Source organism: Lissotriton helveticus, chromosome 6 (genome assembly GCF_964261635.1).
Source record: "Lissotriton helveticus chromosome 6, aLisHel1.1, whole genome shotgun sequence".
NCBI classification, from domain to species: Eukaryota; Metazoa; Chordata; class Amphibia; order Caudata; family Salamandridae; genus Lissotriton; species Lissotriton helveticus.
The window spans coordinates 1626861119-1626879149 of record NC_136067.1 but is presented as its reverse complement, the minus strand read 5'-3'; the positions used below and the strand labels follow the sequence as shown (position 1 = coordinate 1626879149).

General features: G+C 47.1%; 1 protein-coding gene across 13 annotated transcripts in view; it reads right to left on the bottom strand.

The window, feature by feature from the left end:
- The window catches only part of WDPCP (WD repeat containing planar cell polarity effector), a 2510630-nt gene that overhangs the window by 1266392 nt on the left and 1226207 nt on the right, over positions 1-18031 (bottom strand). The window lies entirely within an intron of this gene.

Here is an 18031-nt window from a genome sequence, read left to right as displayed (position 1 = left end):
CGGTGAAGATGGTCCTCCTCCCTAAATTCCTATATCTATTTCAGGCCTTGCCTATTCCCCTGGACGGTGACTACTTTCGGCGCCTCAAGACGCAGATTCTGCGTTTCGTATGGCAAGGGGGTCGAGCACGTTTTTCTTTCTCGGTGTTGCGTCGTCCGAAATCCGAGGGTGGTGTGGGGCTGCCTGACCTACAGCTCTACTATAAAGCGGCGCAGTTGAGGGTACTGGTGGAATGGTCGCAACAACAGTCTGACAAACATTGGCTACATATGGACCGGAGCGTGGCGGGCAGGTCGATATGGGACTTGGCTTGGAAACCTAAGGGGGATCGACCTCTGAACGCTTATATTAGTACCCCCACGGGTACCACGCTTAAGGTGTGGGATACCCTTGCATCGGAAGAACGCTGGACCACGTTCCCCTCGCCGTTTACACCGGTGCACTTTAACCCGGCTTTCCCCCCGGCAATTCAGGGAGGGCCCTTTGACGCTTGGAGAGAAGGTGGCTGCAGGGCAGTGACTCACTTATTCCACGGTCAGGATCCCCTCACATTTGATAACTGCATGAGGGATTATGGGATCCCCCAGTCTGATCGATATCGTCATGTTCAGCTGCTCCATTGGGCCACGTCGCCGGGCATGCGGGAGGCAGCTACGAGACCGCCGTCTCCTTTCGAGGCCTTTATATTGCGAACGTCCGTCATGAAGGGAGTCATCTCCTTCCTGTATCAGCTCCTACTTCAATCAGCGATCTCGCCTAGGCCGAGATACATGGAGCACTGGGAAGGGATGATAGGTAGGGATATCTCCGACAGGGAGTGGTCGGCGTTATGGCGGGACCTGACAGCTTTTAACCACTCGCTCCAACTGCGGGAGGCCCACCTCAAGACCCTTATGCAATGGTATATGTGCCCTACTAGGCTCCACCGCATCTATCCCGCCACCTCTGACAAATGTTGGAGGGGATGTGGGCTCCTCGGGGACTTCCAGCATATCTGGTGGGACTGCCCAGTGATCCGGCCGTACTGGGAGGAAATCCTCTCGCACATCAGGGATATTCTTCAATATCCCATTGAAGATTCTATGGCCTCTGTGCTGTTGGGCCTGCGAGACCCCGGTTTGGAACATCAGACGAGGGCAGATAAGAAAATCTTATGGCTTTGTATTGGCGCTGCCAAGATTACATTGGCTGCTGCATGGAAAAAGAAGGAGGCACCGGCAATCTCGCTGTGGCACGCTCGACTGTGGAGGCTGCTGGGCATGGAGAGAATGGCGGACATCTTCCTCGACAACTTCAAAAACTTCCAGTTTCAGTGGGGTCCTTTGGTCGCATTCCTCTCTAAGGGCCTGCCTTCCGCTGTGTGCCCGGCTTCCCTACGGTCCCTGCATCTGTTTCAAGTTTAGTGATGTGCATGGAATGAGTGTTGAGATGTGTGAAGTCGCCACCATGGGGAGGGGTGGGAGGGAGGGGGGGGGGGGGGCGGAGTTTTTCTTGTTCATGGTTTTAGGTTTGCTGAGGTACTTGCAGATGTAGCCATAGCTTGTGCGATTCTGATAGGAGGACTCGCGGGATGGAGGGACCCCTGCCTGACCTCCTCGATTCTAAGATACGCAGTCGGCCGCACTGACCTGGTCGTTGAGTCATGGGACTTGATGCTGGCTTCCGTTATGCTTATGTTGACTCATGAAACTTCTTTGCGCCCGTGTGGGCTCTGTATGGTGCCTCGGTACCCTATATGTGTTGTTTTGTTTCTCAAAAACTACAAATAAAAATTTTATTAAAAAAAAAAGGGACTGGATTACTTTCTAGGTCCCTCCTATTGGTGGGAGCAGGAAGGGGGGTGGTTACACCCCCTTTCCTTTGTCCAGTTTCGCGCCAGAGCTGGGGCTGGAGTGCCCCAGCACCGGTTTGAACTGGACTATGCATGGAGCACCTAGTGTGCCCCAGGCAGTGTCTCAATCTATTCAGCCCTCCCTGTCCCAATACACAAAGTCCTGTCTGGGGTGGTGCTCGCACCTCTCCAGGCAGGAAACCTATTGTCCAAACCTCCGTGACTGAAAGGACTCCCAGCAGCAGGAGGTCAGACTTGTGTCTGTGGCAGCAGCGCCCATTTTTTGACGCTGGGGCTCTGGTTAACTTTAACCGGAATAGTCAGCAACAACATGTCTTCTCCCTCTAAAAGGGTGGAATGCTAGCCCCGTCGCCAGAATTGGCGAGGGGGTAGTATTCCAAAGCGTATGACACCTTACACGACATGTTTAGATAAAGCCAAACCAAAGTTAGCATTCAACCGCGAGGATTATAATGCACTTAAGAGTATATGGTATGGCGATATCATAGAACAGCTATAAGGAGATGGTTCCGCAAGCTGTAGACAGGCTCAGCTCATGCTAGAGCACCATCTCACACATAACCAAGCACTCTGCCTCCAAGATTGTTAAGGCCTGCTATAGGAGTGACTTATAGGTTACTGTGTGTCTATATTTAAGGGTAGATATAGGAATACTATACCTAAGCAAGGGGTGGTTACACGACCTTGCCCCAGCTGAGTGATCAGCCAGTTGTGTCAGTTTGAGTGGCCAGCCAGGGGTGGCATAATACATGCTGCAGCCCCTGGTAGGCCTTGGTTACACCTATGCCCTGAGTACCTAGGGTACACTTCTACAGGGGCTGACAAGGTGAACCAATTCCCAATTGTGGATGTACCTAGGGTATATGGAGTCCATTTTACAGAGAGAGCAGATAGCCTGGGGTCCTGAATAGCAGGATCCCAGGCTAACTAAGTCGAAAACCAGCTAAACACTAGGCAAAAAGTTGGGGGTAACCATTGTCAGGTATCCACCTTCCTACAAGCAGCTCCAGAAATTGTGAGTCTAGTTTGCCAAGCACCAAAGGAGGACAAGGGTCCAAAGGTGAACCTGATTTGGTGGTGGTGCACAAGTTACTTATCTTTGGTAACGATATATCTGTAAGAAACAGTAGTTAGTGTTAGATTCCTTACCTTAGAATATCCCCAGGCGTCAGACTGGATCCGGAAAGTTTTGCGTAGCAGTACCCCTGCGCGTCGGTAGGCGTTGTCTGCGGCTCCGCGTCCGCCGGCGCCGGGATGACGTCGGAGTACTTAGAAGAGCCCTCGCGCGCTGACATCAGTTCTTATACACAGCTTTTCCGTGCCGGAAACGCAGAGCCATGATAAAAACCAACACTGGTGCCCGGAAACTAGGGCCCTCAAAGGGAATACCTTAACCCTAGATATCGGTTTGCCGAAAGGGAGGGGCAGTAAGGAATCTAACACTAACTACTGTTTCTTACAGATATATCTTTACCGAAGGTAAGTAACTTGTGCATCTGAAAGAAACAGGTTAGTGTTAGATTCCTTACCTTAGAATAGATTCCCCAGCAATACCAACCCCGGTGGTGGGTCTGCGAACCAATGGTTACACCAGAAAGTCCTGGAGAACATGACGGCCGAAAAAGCCATCTCTCCGGACTTGGCTGTCCAGGCAGTAGTGTCTAGCGAACGTGTGCAGCGAGGCCCACGTAGCTGCCTGACAGATGTCCTGCAAGGAGACTCCCCGACCCAGGGCAGTAGTAGCCGCTGTGGTCCGAGTGGAATGGGCACGCAGCCCCACAGGACGCTACTTTTTAGCCAGTGAATAACAAGCCTTTATGCACAAAATGATCCATTAAGAAATAGTTAGTTTGTGCATTGCCCGTCCCTTCTTAGCGCCCTCGTAACCAACAAAGAGCTGGTAATCCACCCGGAACTGGCGAGTGCGGTCCAGATAGAATGAGATCGCACGTTTTGGGTCCAGACGGTGGAGCCTCTCTTCCTCTTTCGAGGGATGCGGAGGCGGGAAGAAGGTGGGCAAGATGATGGACTGCCCGATGTGGAAGGCTGTGACTACTTTGGGCAGGAAAGAGGGACGTGTTCTCAAGACTACTTTGTCCGGATGGACAGAAAGGAAAGGAGGCTTAGAAGATAGAGCCTGGAGCTCACTCACCCTCCTGGCAGAGGTTATGGCAACCAGGAATGCAGTCTTAAGAGTAAGAAGACGGAGAGGACAATTGTGAAGTGGCTCAAAGGGAGCGCACATCAGATAAGTCATAACAAGATTCAAGTCCCACTGAGGCATCACGAAAGGGACAGGAGGAAACATGTGAGTGATGCCCTTCAAGAATCTATTTACAACAGGGGACTTGAAAAGAGAAGGCTGATCAGGAAGCCTCAAGAAGGCTGAAATGGCAGAGAGGTAGCCTTTGACAGTGCCCAGGGCAGAGCCCTGCTGGGCAAGAGAAAGAAGAAAGAGGAGAACCTCTGAAAGGAGGCAGAGAGCAGTCGTATACCGTTTTTGTGGAGGGACACCTGGCTGCCATAATGAAATCACAGACTTCAGGAGGCAAGTCAAATGGCCTCAACTGCCGCCGCTCAATCTCCACGCATGGAGGTGGAGGCTGGACAGGTTCGGGTGGAGGACCGTCCCCTGCTGCTGCGACAGAAGGTCCTCCTGAAGAGGCAGACGAATCGGGGGATCGACTGACATGCTGAGTAGCTCGGGATACCAGTATCTTCGTGCCCAGTCCGAAGCCACAAGGATGACTTGGGCCCGGTCGCGCCTGATCTTCTTCAGCACTCTGGGCAGAAGTGGCATAGGCGGAAAGGCGTACAATAGACCGCAGCTCCAGTCGCGACGAAAAGCGTCTCCGAGCGAGTGCCGCCTTGGAAATTCCAACGCGCAGAACTGATGACATTGCGCGTTCTCTTCGGTGGCGAATAGATCTAACCAAGGCTCTCCCCATCGCTGAAAGAGGCCTTGCGCCACGTCCGCGCTCAGACGCCATTCGTGATCCATCATGCACCAGTGGCTGAGTTCGCCGCCCTGGCGTTCAAGGAACCTGCCAGGTGTTGAACCACCAGGGTGAAGCCCTGGTGTTCCAGCCATTGCCAGAGGCGAAGAACCTCCTGACAAAGGGTCCACGACCCCACCTGCCCTGTTTATTGCAGTACCACATGGCGGTGGTGTTGTCCGTGAACACCTGCACTACACTTCCCCGGACAGAGGGAAGGAATGCCTTCAGTGAAAGCCGGATCGCCCGCAGCTCCAGAAGGTTGATATGGAGACCAGAGGCCTCTTATATCCGCCTCTCCCATGTGGCCCCCCAGCCCAGGAGAGACGCATCCATCACTACTAAGTGCTCCGGTTGGGGTAGGGAGAGAGATCTGCTGCTGACCCAATCACGGTCCGTTAGCCACCACTGCAACTGTCTCGCAGTGCCCTCCGAGATCAGGATGTTATCGGACAGGTTGCCCTGATGCTGGGCCCACTGAAACTTCAGGTCCCATTGCAGAGCCCGCATCCGCCACCTGGCGTGATGCACCAGAAGGATGCAGGAGGCCATCAGCCCCAGAAGCCGCAGCGTCAACCTGACCGAGACTCGGGATAAAGGCTGAAAGATCGGAATCAGAGCCTGAATATCCCGAACCCGCTGCTCGGGAGGATATACCCGAAACTGCGCCGAGTCCAGAACCGCTCAGATGAAGAGGAGCTTCTGAGAGGGACACAGGTGTGACTTTGGCACATTGATGGAGAACCCCAGCAGGTGCAGGAGGTCGGCCGTAGTCTGGAGGTGGCTGACGACTGTCTGGGGCAAGCCCGCCTTCAACAACCAGTCGTCGAGATAGGGGAAGACTGACACCCATAATCTGCGCAGATGAGCTGCGACCACCACCATCACTTTTGTGAACACCCGAGGGGCGCTGGTAAGGCCGAAGGGGAGCACGGTAAACTGGCAGTCCTCAGGGCCACGACGTCAAGCTCAAGGCCCAAGGCCTTGGCCGCCCTCATCAGCACCACGCTGTAAGCAGCCCCCTCCTCCGTAGCCACGGTAGGGGTCGTAAGGTCGACCAGCGGCAACCAAGATCCGGACCCGGATCCGGTGGGGCCCAGAGGCGTCGGGACCGAAGTCACCAACGGCGCCGGGACCAAAGCCCCCGGCCCGCTTGCGCTCCCAGCCGGGGCCGCGGGCCAGAAGGCGCCACAGTGGGACCCGACGGAGAAGAGAGCGACCTCATGGACATGAGGAAGGCATCGATCTCCTCCGGCGTCACGTTCAGCCCAGGGACCGCGGGTGTGGGGCTGGCAGCGGCGTCTGCGGCTCCGGCAGAGCCACGTGGGCGGTGTCGCCCAAACCCCCGGCCGCGTCGGGGAGAGTCGGAAGAGCGATGTTGTCTCTTCGACTTCTTGTGCCTCTTACCTGAGGAATTGGAGCCCGACGAATGGTGTCGACTCGCCGAGCTGCGATGACTGTGGCCCCGCGACCGGTCCTTCGACCTCCTCCTCAACCTTGACCGTGAACGGCACGGGGCCGACTGCCGGAGCTCGAGGCGCTTACGGGACCGCTCCCGCCTAGCCTTCGACGTCAAGGCCCGGCAGTTGGGGCACGACTTGTCGTCATGGTCGGCCCCAAGGCAATACAGGCACCGGCGATGGGGGTCGGTAACCGACATCAGTCGGTTGCAATCAGCACAGGGCTTGAACCCGGGCATCCCTACTGGCACCGATAGTCTTACGACTCGAAACAGGATCAAAAAGATCGAAAAAGTTAGTCAAAAAGTGACTAAGGAGTACTGCTTTCTATTGAAGACTGTAAAATGTTTGAGAATTTTAATAAGCTGGTTCACAATGTGATTATTTGAAACCTTGACGAGTGTAACAAAGTTTGGTAGTGAAACTGTATGTCCCAACAGCATCACGCTGCAATGCTGAAGAAAGGGTTATATGATGAACCAAAGACTGAGAATGCTGCAGACACTAAAGAAATCAGTTGTGCATAATTAAGACACACTGCTCTTTAGAGAGATTGCCATTTTTCAGCATGGCGGGTCAGAAAAGAGAAAGGAAAACATCGGACAAGATAGATCTCGGGAACACCTGGTGGGCAGTTTTTGGGCAGTTTACTTCCACGTTCAGTGCTGATAGTAAATTCCATTAACTACTGACTGGCCAAGAGAAAAATGCCACTTCAGCTAGCACAATAACAATCCTTGCAGCAGCCCTGCCAGGATTCAACATGATACGCATAGGTCCATTCAGCAGGCTATGTCATACAAGTAAAAGAAACTATTAATTGTTTTATGAACACTCCGCATTTCAACATGACTGGAGGATTTCCTTAATTTCTCCAAAATCATGTATCTGTAGCTGGCTGGATTTAATGAACAGTGATTTTTCCAAGATAAGATTTTAACAGCACTCCAAGTCCTCTCTTTGATGCAGCCTTCCCCTGTTCAAGACATGCTCGTTCTTCTAAATTCCCATTGAGTACTAAAACCTGTTTATTGGTTTGTCTTCAAGGCAGATAAGCATTCTCAAAACTCTAGACATAAATAAAACATATATTTTGTAACTTAATAAGTGATCTCTGTCCTGTTTGAATGGAGTTCTCAGATACATTTATGTATTCTGGTACTTAAAGATGAACAGTCAAATGTACAAATACAAGAATGCATAAGAAAACAATCGGGATGACCTACTCACAGCTAGCTTAGAGCATTGAACAACTTGAGACCTTTACAGGTGTATGTCACATCAAGTATGTACAGAGCATGACTCACACACAACAGAATAATTGTACCATCTAGCTAGTACCGTAGGTACCAATTTAGTTGACTGTACTTCTGCAGGCTGAAAAAGCTCTTTAATTATGATAACCTAAATGAGTTATTAAGTATTTCACAACCAGATAGTGTAAGTCTCTGTTTCTCAGAAAGAAGGATAATCTATGTATCTGCTAAGGGGTTTCAGCAATAACACAATCAGCAAACACTGGCAAAGCCAACTGATCTGACCTTCTGTAAGGGGAAGTGTTTGGAAATCGTTGGCTGTCGCGGCTGTAGCAACAAAAAGTGGCAAGGTAGTGTGGGGGGGTGGAGAGGGGGGGGGGAGGGGCGACGATGGAATTAATCATAAAAAAAGACTTGCCTGATGCTGCTGGCTGCCTCGGGCCTAAGTGCTCCTCTCATCTCCTGGTCCCAGCAGTCCCTGGGACACCATCACAGATTCCACATCCAATCCCTGCGCTGCTCAAATGCTATTACCAAGCATGAGAGCAGCCCAGGGATTGGCTTGAGCGGGCTAATTTAACACTCATTCAGGCACAGGAAGTCTGTGCTGTTTCCCCACCTGGCTGTGGAACACAGCTGCGTTGGAGAAACCTAACTGCACATGTCTGTTTGGCCGGAATAAGAAGGCCAGTCAAACTGGCATGCGCATTTTTAAGTGCACTCCACTCCTTCTCCCAGCCATTGCCCGGCCCGCCCCTCCCTGAACATGCTTGGCTCAGGCAGTTAGCAAAAAATAAAATTATAATAAAATAGGATTTTTTTTTTTTAGGCGCCAGCTCTGAGACAGTGGAGCAGCGCTCTTCCGCCATAACGGAGGAGCATCCACTGATCGTTGGTAGACTTTATATGTCTTACTCACTTCTGTCCTAGGAAGCTAATCCCATAATTAAGCAATATCTTGGGTTACATCAACTTGGAACCTGGGAATATGGTGTATTTGCTAAACAGTATCATCACAGAAGAGTTCTATGAGAAGGATTCAGAAGATTAAGTTTGGACTGTAAGTATGGAACTTAAAAGGAATACTCCAGAAAATATTGCACATTAGATACTTTTAACAAAGGGCTAGTATATGTGTTTTATAATTAAGAAAGCCCATGTGCGTGCATAACATTACATTTTGAGTAAGCAAAGCTTTAATTAACACATTTTCAGGACCGCAAAGTAAAACGAATAAACAGGCAAAGAAGCTTGTTAAACAGCACGGTGTTTAGGACGGGCAAATACATGCAAACAGCATTGACTTTCTGCACACAAAAAAACCCATAAACTGGCAATTTACATGTAGTTGCGTGAGAAAATTACATACATCAAAGAGCACACATTGGATCCTATCTAACAAAAGGATTACTTGATACCACATCCTTAAAGCAAAAACTAATGAATACGCAATCTCGACAACGTAACCAACCATGGAATGCCATGGGCTTGATGGTTAGCACGTCCAAGCAAAGGCAAACCATGTGGGGGCTGACCCAAAGCCTACTCTGCACTTTTATTGTACTTTTTCTGAAAAAATTAATGATATGAGATTTCCCACAGAGCTTAAGTGAACTGCATCATGACAAAAATCTGCTATTGCCCGCTTCATTACAGTGATCTGCTGGATACAGGTTGGGCTACATAAAGCAAATCATGTCAGGATCTGAGAGGGTAGGGAGTGGATCGTGGCATTTTGAACGAGAGATGGAGATGATGAGCATTATATATTTTGGGTTTTAGGAGAAAGACAATATTTTTTATACAGAAACGCTTTGGACATTCTGGCAATTCCTGTCACCACATTTTTAGACACTTATACTTCTTACATGCTATAGGCTAATTATCCGCTGTGTAACATTCTTTTTGAAGTAAGGTGCTCACTTAATTACTCACAACCCTTGGTGTTTATCAATACAATTTTTTAAATTAAAACATTTTCTAAAGAAAGGTTTAAGGCATTCTGGTAGCTCCCGACACCACATTTGTAGAACCCTACTCCCACAGTAATGACAGAGCTCACCTGTGTTACATCTGGTCATAGTTCAGTGGACTATAGATTATGTAACTGTGCTTCAAAATGGTTATACAGAACTGCAAGAGACATTTACTAATACAAACTGACAGCCTCATCAATCAGTGAAGCTAGAATATTGTTTCATTGCATTTTCTCATTTTTATAAGCATTTGTATTGCCAGAGTCAACAATTCGATTGCAAAGTTTAAACAGATGCACTGTAACGGGAGACGGGTTACTTTCTTGAGGGTAATCACTAAAAAGAATTTCAAGTCATGACAATGAGAATTTTTAATATCCTAAATACCTTAGGTACCAAAAGAGACTCTGGTGTCAATCTGGATTAAACTGACCCTTTTTTATTTGGAAAATGTCTGAAAAAGTCACACACATTTTCCTGGACAAGAACTAACTGGCTAGGAAAATGTATCTTATATTCAGGAAAGTTCTAAAAGGGAAAAAAATCTGTTTCCCAATACTACTGAAACCTACTTGTGTGGACAGTTCTGGCCTGTCAAGAAATCAGATTAAGTACTGTTGCCCGAACTTATATGAGGAGTGGAGCAATACCTCACCCAATCCGCAGCCTTTCTCTCCATTATTCCATAAAATAGGAGAATTTTAACCATACACAGAGAACAGCACTTAGGTGAAGGAATACCATTCGGGCTCAGCAATGGTTCTTCACATCCTTCTGGTTTACAGTACCTGACATCGGCATTATCCTCTCTGATTGGGAACATTGCTTAGAAGTCTAGTTTACATAGTGCACTTCTTGGCCTCTAAAACATACGCTGATATAACTACTTGTTAATACATGTGTTTTGGCTACTGATAATCCAGTAAACTATGCAACTAATACAGCTTACAGATGCTTGAATAGCCCATGCAGGACAAGGTTCCAGCGCAACTGCAAAAGTACCTATCTCGAGAGTTTCTATGCAATCCTTACCAGTCTGTCTTTAACCATGTTGTTAATATAAAGCAGGAGTAGTATTCCATATTTTTTGTAGCATATCGGAGTACGGTGGGCAGCTTAGAAAATTCATGGCCACATTTCCGGGTCATCTGTACGGAACAATTAGCAAGGCTGAATATGCAATATGATGTGCCACAGTTAGTTCTGTACCAAATGATACACCAGACAGTTCACCAGATAAAGTAATTGAGTTTGGCCCAATCTTTGATAGCCAGGACTACTACCACCAATATTTGGTTCTCTGTGGTATACATTTCCCACATACTCTAGTACTTAAACCTTTTGATTGACCAGAGACAGTGATGCTGTGCTTCAAGGCTGGAGCCTGGATGAAGTTTGGACAGTAGAAGCTTGTTATCAATTTAGTTGTGGCACTGGAGGCACTAAGAGTAGATCAGTTTAATCAAATATAGAACATGAAAAATAAAAGTGAGAGATCAGAGCCAGGGACAACTTACAAGTGTTTCACTGTGTTTGCGATTGGAATGGTTGAACCACAGCTTGTTCCTACTGGTTAGAAAGTTATTAATCCAACTCTGTCATTCCTTACAAATTGCCCACTTCAGGTAATGAACCGTGGGGTAGAGATGACTGATGGTATTTCATGCTGCCAACAGAGCTCTTTTATAAGCCTGTCCAACATAGATACCACAACTGAATCTGTCCTTACATTTATGCAATCTTTAAGATTTTCTATTCTTCCAACAGCACACCGTGCGATATTTTATCACTGTTAAACAAACATGAATCTTCCAAAATATATTCTCCTTGGATTAGCAACAGAGATATGATCACCAGCATCATTTGGGTAAATGATTGGAACAATTCAACGAGCCAAGCAGTTAGACAATCTTGGAAAAGCCAGAGGAAAAGGGTGGAACTTCCAGTGCGCAGTGTCCTACAGTGCTGGCACTGGACACATTTTTAAATGTCTAATAAACAAATAAAGCTTATATATAGTTTAATAATTCTTCACTCCTAACACAGTGCAATCTGTTTCAGTTTTGAGGGACCTTGGAGTGACCCAAATGGATTGATTATCTTTCATCAGTCGGTGGGCACTGTTGCGTGTGTTAGATCATCTACACGTTTGCTCGTGCCACTGCTCAAAGTCTTAGCATGGAACGAACACTGCACTCAGCCTGAGACAGATGTACCACAGGAGGAGGGAAAACAGGCCAGGTGTAAGAAGAACCACTGCACTGGTACCGTTACTACTTCTAATCAAAGATTCTTTTTGTTACAAAACAATGTTCTTACCCAGGCCTTTCAATCTAGTAGCATGGGTGACCACAACTTTCCTAGCAAAATTCTGACAAAATTACAGATGGTACACTTTGAAAAGAGTACATCACGCTCCCTGCTATGGATTCTTCAAGAATGGTGCAATCACCAAGGAATGTCACTGCCAAGGACCTATAATTACCCTAGCCATTCATTGTTCGTCACACAGCCTACGTGAAAAATGGGTTTAGGATGCGAAAGGGATTAACTCGTGGAACTTGAGAGGCAACAATCATGACTAGGCTGGGAATGCACAAGACAAGTTGAGAAGTGGTTAAAAAAATGCAAAAATAAGAGACGTCCCTGACTGTTTTGTACAAGTAGTAATCATAGATGCAGTTGGTATTTTCCTAAGTAATAATGAACTGCGGGGGCCACTAAAGCTTATCCGCCGAACCAACATCACATTCGGCAACACTAAATGCCTTTTGTCGCAGGCAGCAGGGCGCTGCTCTGAGGTTATCCGCATATTTAACAACGGAATGTTTTGCCAATATTTGCCTTTTAAAAATTAAAAAAGTGTTTGTCACAGTGGCTTTGTTCTCTTATTCCAGTACTTTATTTTTTATAGTAGGTTTACGACTCTTCCTACCAATTTCTAATTTATCATTAGCAATGTATACACTCTCTGTCATTGATTAAGAATATGTTCTAGTTTTTATTCTAAAAAAAATAAAAAAATAAAAAAAAAAATATATATATATATATATATAGATATATCCATATATATATATATATATATATATATATATATATATATATATATATATATATATTCACTCAAAAAACCATAGGTTTCAGGCACGTTATAGTTAGAAATTAGCATTTAAAAAACCTTTGAAAATCACTGAAAAAACCATAGGTTTCAGGGAAAGTTATAGTTAGTTGGACATTTCACTCATACAAAACCATAGAAATTCCCTCGTTATAGTTAGTTCAGCTAACTATAACTCGCCCCCCCGCAATGCACTGCTGATGACGTTACATATTTAATCTCTCATGACATGGTCAGTGACATCAGTGACTGTATGCTTAAATGCGCTTTATGTTTGTACTTCTTATAGATAATACCCATGAGGGAAAGCATGCCTGTATTTGAGCAAAAAGATAGTTCATTGCATCCAGAGTTTTGAATTGGTGAAGATGCGGTAAAGTAAGTCCGCTTGTTAATAGGGTTTTAAAGTGCTTCATGCATTTTGCCTGTTTGGATACATTGTTAAATGAGGACAATATTGTTTTTTCATTAGTAGAATAAAGAGTCTTCAAGGAACTCAGTCCGGCCCATGCTCTGCAGTAAAGGTACATATCTTTTTGGTGCTTCCTTCTGGGGTTGTAAGTCGAGAGTAGAAGTAGATACATTCAATACTTTGGTTCTTTCTTTTCAGAAATGTATACTGGCAAAGTTAAGGGAGCCTCACAGGCAGTAACATAAACGAGTCCAGTGACAGAGAAGCCAAAAACTCTTGGAGTAAACGAGCTGGAGCGGCTGCTCCAACTCTAGAAAACTGGTACACACTAAGTTAGTTACATGTACAAGAGAGAGAGTCAGTTCGGGTTGACGCTGTTTTTGCATCATTTATTTATTTTATTTTTTGTAGACTATCCTGTCCATTTATAAGAAGCCCTGATGATAATCCCAGTCCTATTTGCGTCGGAATTTTGGGAGGCATTTAGTTCATTCTGAATGCGGCGAGTGTTGAAGGACACTATTGGATAAAGGATTGATACACTATTCAGATACTCTTTTGGTGCTGGAGCTGGAATAACATATGTGGTTCATAACATTGGATATGTTCATGTTTATTACTAAATTTTGTATATGATGTACATTTTTCTAAAAATGTGTTTTGCATCAGATTAATGTATGAATTCATTTGCTGATTTTGTCATGTTGCAAGCTGTTGCTAATAATTTTTTCACAGTTTCGAAGTCCATTTTTGTCTTTAAGTGTATGTTATTGTGAATTGTATAGACGTGTAAGTTCATGTGTTAATTTGATAAGTCTATGTTTCCTTTTCAGTCCCCAAAAAATAGTTTTGATTAACTTTTAAAGAAACAGGAATGGTCTAATAAAAATTCCATTCGGACAGATAAAAGAGTTGACTGTTCGTTACTCGATGAATAGTAGGAGTGTTGGGTAGTACGGAGCCCGGTTCATTGTTTTGTGTTCTGAATTTTGAATAGCCCTAACTGGCCCCTGTCCTTTGGGCTTAACCCCTATAGGTTTTTGTTTCCCTGTAAGACATGAAGACTGATAGTGTGTCTACTAGTTGCATTAGGCGATTGGCGAGTAGTTTCACTCAGACCTTGTTTTCGCATTTAACAATCACATTGGTCTATACGAGGCAAAGTCCTCTACCAGCTTACCTTCTTTGTGAATCATCACTATTGTCACCCTCCGCAGGTTTTTCAGGAGACGACCGTCCCTCCTCGGCTTCCTTCAAATGCATTGGTGCTTCCGCAATTTCTGACTCTGTGATCTCTGCCTCCATAGGCTGACTTCTCTCTGGTCATGGTTGTGTTGTCTATAAACCACTCCAACTTTCCCACAAGACATTAAGTTGCTTTGTACATAGAGCCCTCAAGTGCTCGGCAAAAGCTGATGCCATTTCGTTTAGGGTTTCAACAACCTCCCCCGCTCCAGTCTGAATGACAGGAGTCCATCTTTGCAATCCATGCTAGAAGCTTCCCCACCTCATATATATTGCTTTGCTTATCTCGGAAGTGGATCCTTGATTCTTGGTATAGAGCAAACCTCAGTTCCTCCTTATTCCCCTCCACCATGTGAGTCTGGCCCAGGGAGGGGGAATACACATATTCCCCCTCCAAAAGTAACAGTTTTGATTCCAATTCCTTGCACTTCCTATCCCTTTTCCTCTTTTCCCAATCACATAGGTGTTCAGCTGGCCTGGTAGAACTGGTTTGTGTATGCCTCCCAGAGGTCTACCTCCTACTCTACAGTGCCAGGGTTCTCTTTGAAATAAAGCTCCATGCCCTCCAATATCAGCCACCTGCAGTTCCAGTCATTCAGCTCCCATTCGGGTCAAGCTCGCGCTATATAAAACTCTGTAAAAAAAAATTAAATATGGGCCAAGTTTCCTCTCGCCCCGTGTCCCAGGTGTATTTGTGCAGATATTTGTAATCACAGGCAAGTGGACAGATAAACCTGTTGGCAAGAGGTTGGTGTCTCCAGACCTACCTTGCTGATTGCGTAGCACCAAGAAGTAGTCTAATCTAGATTGTGGGTGCATATTGTTGGATGTATATGAATACTGGCATGTCTTGGGGTGCTTTTCCTGCCAGAGATCTGCCACCTCATAGAGCTGAGGAAGGAGGCCACTCATAAGTCGACCCTGGGCTGTCTCCTGACGCTGTGATCCTGTTGAGGTCCCCTTGTTCTATTAGGTTGAGGTCAACAGCAACAGTGTCTCTGGGATCCTCGTGATCCATCTAACTAATTTCTAGGTCTGGGAAGTGAACTCCATTCTGTTCGCGAAGTTTGCTGTGTCTTCCACCGTCAGCACTCCATGGAGCATGCAGATTTCCCAAAAACTGCACTCCACAAAGCAGCGTGGAGTTTTTTCCACGCTCGCCAAAGTTAAGTTTGCGAGCGAGGAAAATCCAACACTAGACCACCTCCCGACGAGATTTCTCAACGAAGGCAGTCGCGGATAGTCGGGACAGCTCGCACCGAGAAACCTTCCGTTCACGTTGAGGAAGTTGTTGCTCTTGTAGAACATCTACTCAAGCGGCAGAAAGAAGCAGTGCCCTCTTGTGCTGCGCATGGTGCCATTTGTGCTGATTTTCCAGTGCGGGACAAACACCTGGCGCCAAAAATCAGTGCAAACGGCACAACTTAATGCACTCTGCTGGGTGCGTGGAGTTTTTAATGTAACTTCGCAGAGTTCCATGTAGCGGAACTCCACTGAGGCCTACTAATTTCCCCAGCACCTCGGTCTAGAGACCGGGGAGAAGTACCGTGAAGCGAGCAGCAGGGATTCTTATTCCTTCTTCCAAGCACTGTCCATTGATACCCTAACTTATCTACCCACAAGCATGTGACCTGTAGAGGGGGGGGGGTCCTGCGTGCCAAAATCCTCACCATTTGGGCTTTTCTGGAGAAGCCTGCATGCACCAGGAATTTCTATCTCCCATGGTGGAGGATCCTACAATTGTTCCCCTACCCAGATGAGTTTCCCGCAGCAGGATAATATTGGGGTCATGTCAAGCCAAGTATTTCCACTTGGCTCCCCTCTTCAACTTGTTACCCAGACTGTTGGTGTTCAAGGACAATATTTTAAGGGGCGTCCTGGGGGTCATATCCTGTGCTATGTGTACTGCCATGGTGTGTGAGTCTGTACAATATGTTCTCACCAGCAGCCCTCCCCGGTATGCCTACGAACTACCCCCACACACCCCCTCCCAACAACTTTGTGCCATGAATCTGAAACTATCCTTATCCCCAAAGACCGAGGAGTCTGTCACCCCTTCCCATAAACTTGAAGCATTTTAAACAGCAGAGCAGTTCTCACTTGCAGTCACTGTACTGATAGCAACATGAGTGGTGCAGCCCCGCAAGGGTATCATTGACCACCGCCAGAACAGCTAAACAGTATACAAGCAGCCCATATAGTATGTACCCAAAGGAGGCACACTCATATTTCCATGGAACTCTTATCCTATAGTGTCCACATGTCATCGGGTGACCACAGGCAGTGCCATCTCTTCAGACTGCCTGTGAGGTGGTAGAGTCGCCCGCCATGTCCTCTGATTTCACCAATAGTGCTGCACATCTGTTGCACCTATTTAGGGACCAGATTGTTGGATATCCAACCCCACCCTGTCTCACTCAAGTTGTGCCTGGTCCGTCGTCAGGGAAGCACATGACCGTTCTCCCCCTGGTTTTCGTCTGAGTTTCTGAAGCTACCACTCCGAGGACCGATCTCTTTCCTAGGCCTCAGGGAGCAGGTGGCCCTTCGTCTCCAGCCAGCTTCACGCCTCCGCCATCAAGTCGAAGAAGTGAGACCCCCCTTCATCAATGACCGACAGCTTCGCTGGGGAAAACTATGCATATTTCAGGCCCAGTTTCCGTAGTTGGCACTTATCTCCCAGAAAGGTTTCCCTCTGGCGCTGGACCACCATGGTTTAGACAGGATAAAGGATCACCTTTCCGTGTTCAATGTCCCAGGGACCATGGTCACGTGACACCTGCAGAATGTAGTCACAGTCAAGGAAGCTCATCAGTCTGGCCACAATCGGCCGGGGAGGCACACCCGTGGTTTGCCTGGTACTCTGTGCACCCTCTCTAGTGTGAACAAGTTCGAGGCCTTGCCATTCAGTACTGGGGCCCTCCACACATTCCGGAACCCCTACCAGCCGCACATTATTATTATTTATTTTTTTGTTTGTTTTTGTTTTATATAGCACAAACGAGCCTTGCCATCCAGTACTGGGGCCCTCCACACATTTCGGAACCCCTACCAGCCGCACATTATTATTATTATTTATTTTTTAGAGTTGTATATAGCACGAACTAGACCCGAGACATCGGTTATCAGAGCGCTTTACATGAGCACCTGTTTTGTTACAGATGAACACATTCATTTTTGTTAGGCACGAGGAGATTAAGTGATTTGCCCAGAATCACAGGACGTTGAGCGTCGTTGCCGAGGCTCGAACCCGGTTCCCCAGGCCCGAGGTCGACCGCTCTAGCCGTAAGGCTGCATCCTCTCCCCATTATTATGCCGAGACCGTCTCTCCATGCTCTTCACTCCCTCCAGCAGCCTGTCGATGGTCATCTGCATGGCTCAAATCTGTTTGTCATTGTCTACCACCGAAGAGACCTTCTGGGACATTGAGGATTCAGTTTCGCCTACCCACTCTGCCAGTTTTTTATGGTCAGTGCACAGAAGCAACAGGTCAAGTGCCACAGCATCAATTGTGGTCTCCAGGGCAGTCATAATCACCACCAGGATCATTCACAGGTGGTTCACCAGACCCTTACCAGGCTCCACGCCCCTTGACTGCACTGTTCATTCCTATGACAGAGGTGGGGGTTGGGGGACCGTCCGACATTGGCCCCATCTTCACAGGCTTGGAACTCACCATTGTCCCGCTCGGGGGAGGTCCCAGCCATCAACCCTCTCGG